The 3,861-nt window shown below is 39.4% G+C and overlaps 1 pseudogene; it reads right to left on the bottom strand.

Moving 5' to 3' along the window:
- Nucleotides 1–263: 263 nt before the first annotated feature.
- On the bottom strand, nt 264–2,045 carry LOC114029883 (annotated as a pseudogene).
- Between the last annotated feature and the right edge of the window lie 1,816 nt (nt 2,046–3,861).

Here is a 3,861-nt window from a genome sequence, read left to right as displayed (position 1 = left end):
CCACATCACTTACAAAGCTATTGCCAGATATGTCCAAGGAAGCAGAATTTGGGAGGGGAAAAAAACTTTGGGGGAAATTCAACAGTGGCATAGCAGAGCTCTCAATATGAGAACACTGACATAATGTGGACTTTTGTTGTTAAAATTTTCTTTGCAAAATTTGGGGACAAGTTTATCAATGGACAGAAAATAAGAGAAAGTGGTGTGAAGTAGGCTTTTGCAGAGTCAATTTTCCTCACAGTATAGGTCATCAAGAAAAATGCTTAGTCCTTCTCTGGAACCAATTTCAGAGCTTTTCCAATTGCAACGGTCTTCCCCTAATCTCTTAAGGTAAAAGGACCCATCTGAAGGAAATCTTTGAAGGTCTCAAGGCAGAACATTCCTGCTGTCCTTAAACAGGCAATGCATATTTGATCTTGTTTGACAAAACATGGTCTTACTTTTTTCTCCTAATTTTTTGTCTACCAAGATGATTAAGGTCATTATCTCAACTTCTTTGATACAGGTATGAATGTGCAGTACCGCATTATAACCTGGACAGATGATGGATTTGTGCTCAATAATCACTATCTGAGCATCAAATGTGAGCTCAGAATGACAAAGGTTATTAGGATCACAAAGTATGAATCCTAGAAGAATTTCTTCTTCTTCAGTTCCCTTTAGTCTAGTCTTGAGGTTTTCACCTGGGGCTACAGAATCAATTTCTACAACATCAGAAAGGATTCCAAAAACTTCCACATTGTGTTTGTTTGGCATCATCACAAGCTGCTGTCCTTTACAAATAGAGCCCAATTCCAGCTTTCTCAGGACCACAATGCCCACATCCTTGTATTTATCTATAATTGGCAGCTTAATTGGTCCGTCAACTGACCTGTTGAAGTTTGGCATAATCTGGATAATTATCCAGATATGGAATAAATGGTAACCCAATATACCAAGGACAGAAATCTGATTGATCTTTAAGGTTGGTACCAGTCAATCCTGAGCAGGGCATGAAGTATATATCCTTTTTGGGATTGAAGTCAACTTTTTTCAAAAATGGCACCAACTTTTCTTTACCTTCTTCATATCTTTCATTGTTCCAATTTACTGTTGGGTCATCCATCTTATTAATAAGCACTATTAATTGTTTTATACCTGCTGTTTTTGCTAACATGGCATGTTTTATTTTCTGTCCTCCTTTTTCAAATCTAGTTTCAAACTCTCCTTTTGGAGCAGAGAATACCAGCATAGCCAGATCACTTTGAGAAGCACCAGAAATCATATTTGGGACAAAATCCTTGTGCCCAGGGGCATCTAGGATGGTAAAGTGCTTCTTTTCTATCTCAGAGTAGGCACAGTTCACTTCTACAGTTTTACCATTGTCTGGTTCTTTTGCTTTGTATCTAAGGCCTATGACAAGTACCAAGTTTCTCTGTTTTTTTCTTTAGTTTCTCGTTCATAGTTTTCAAGTGCTCTTTTGTCATCCATCCCAGTCAAATACATTATTGGTCTCCAGTAGTTGATTTACTGCATCTACATGTCCAATGAATACTACATTTACATGTTCTTTTTTAGGTGCACCTGGTGGTGCTACCACAGATTTAGGTTTTGGTATTTCTTCTTCCTCCTCATCATGACTTCTGGCACACTTTCCTCTGGAGGCCCTTTCTGCCTTAGAACCTATACCAGTGAATGACCACAAGAACTCCTCTATATCTTGACACTGTGACAAGTGTCCTTTTGGCCCCAGAATTATAACTCAGGCCCCTGAGTTATATGGCCACAATCAATAGCACCTCTTTCAGCCTTGAAACTGGGTCCAGGGGGGCAGAGCCAAGATGACTGAGGGAAAGCAGTGGCTTGTTTGAGCACTCCCCCAAACCCCTCCAAATACCTGTAAAAATGGCTCAAAACAAATTCTAAAGCAGCAGAATCCAAAAAAGACAGAGTGAAACAAATTTCCAGCCCAAGACAACTTGGATGGTTGATCGGAAATGTATATCGCGCCAGGCAGGGAGAGGAGTGTAGTGCGATGTGGGCACGCCAGCTGCAGTAGCAATCATGGAGCAGGCCTCAGAGGGTTGGATCTGAATCACAGGCAGCTGTGGTGGTTTCCAGACTTCTCAACCCACAAACTCCAAAGACGACTTAGAAGGTTAGTACGAAAAGTCTGTCACTGCAGTGAGAGTTAGAAGCTAGGTTTCAGCCACAAGTCCGAGCATGGGCTGGGGCTGCCTCCTGAGCTTCTGGCCCACAGACTGAGGGGGAATCAAGTGGCTGATCAGAGGGGGATTGCAGGGATCTCTTTGCCAGTGCTGAGGCAGGTATCTCTTGCTTTGCCCATGCTTAGATCTGGGTCACAGTTCTGAGGGTTGGTCCTGGGGCAAGGAGAAGGGCTGGTGGGTGGAGCTTGTGGCTGTGGAGAGGAAACACCTCTCACCTTATCATAGCACCTTGGAAGAACTGAACATTTACAGGTCACTAGAAGTATCTCTGAAAACAGCTATACAAACTCCCGAAGCTTGGGACAGTACATTCTCCACATTTGAAGCAGATTCTTACCTTAACAAAGAGTTTAAAACTCAAGTAATTGACCGGGATCATGAGTAAGCAGCACAAAATGAGTCAGACTATATTATCTTACTTTGGTGACAAAGAAGATTAAAACATACAACCAGAAGAAGACAACAAAGTCAAAGCTCCTACATCCAAAGCCTCCAAGAAAAATATGAATCAGTCCCAGGCCTTGGAAGAGCTCAAAAGGGACTTTGAGAAGCAAGTAAGAGAAGTAGAGGGAAAACCTGGGAAGAGAAATGAGAGTGATGCAAGAAAATCATGAAAAACAAGTCAACAGTTTGCTAAAGGAGACCCAAAAAAATACTGAAGAAAATAACACCTTAAAAAATAGCCTAACCCAAATGACTAAAGAGGTCCAAAAAAGCCAATGAGGAGAAGAATGCCCTAAAGAGCAAAATTGGCCAAATGGAAAAGGAAGTCCAAAAGCTTACTGAAGAAAATACTTCCTTAAAAATTAGAATAGAGCAATTGGAAGCTAGTGACTTTATGAGAAATCAAGACATTGTAAAACAAATCCAAAAGAATGAAAAATTAGAAAACAATATGAAATATCTCATTGGAAAAACAACTGACCAGGAAAAGAGATCCAGGAGAGATAATTTAAAAATTATTGGAGTATCTGAAAGGCATGATCAAAAAAAAAGCCTAGACATCATCTTTCAAGAAATGATCAAGGAAAACTGCCCTGATATTTTAGAACCAGACAGCAAAATAGAAATTGAAAGAATCCACCTATCTCCTCCTGAAAGAGATCCCCAAAGGAAAACTCCTAGGAATATTGTAATCAAATTCCAGAGTTCCCAGGTCAAGGAGAAATTATTGCCAGCAGTCAAAAAGAAACAATTCAAGTATTGTGGAAATACAATCAGGATAACACAAGATTTAGCAGCTTCTACATTAAGGGACTGCAGGGAATGGAATATAATATTCTGGAGGGCAAAGGAGATAGGATTACAACCAAGAATCACCTACCCAGGAAAACTGAGTATAATCCTTCAAGGAAAAAAAATGGTCATTCAGTGAAATAGAGGACTTTCAAGCATTATTGATGAAAAGACCAGAGCTGAATAGAAAATTTGACTTTCAAATAAAAGATTCAATTGGAACACAAAGAAGTAAACAGGAAAGATAAATCATAAGAGACTTATTAAGGTTGAACTGTTTGCATTTCTGCATGGAAAGATGAAATTTATAACCCATGAGATCTTTGTCAGTCTTAGGATAGTTGTAGGGAAACAATTATATGTATGTATGTATAGATAGATAGATAGATAGATAGATAGATAGATAGATAGATAGATA

Source organism: Vombatus ursinus, unplaced genomic scaffold, assembly GCF_900497805.2.
Source record: "Vombatus ursinus unplaced genomic scaffold, bare-nosed wombat genome assembly UNPS02014942.1, whole genome shotgun sequence".
NCBI lineage: Eukaryota > Metazoa > Chordata > Mammalia > Diprotodontia > Vombatidae > Vombatus > Vombatus ursinus.
This window is presented reverse-complemented; position numbering and strand designations above follow the sequence as displayed.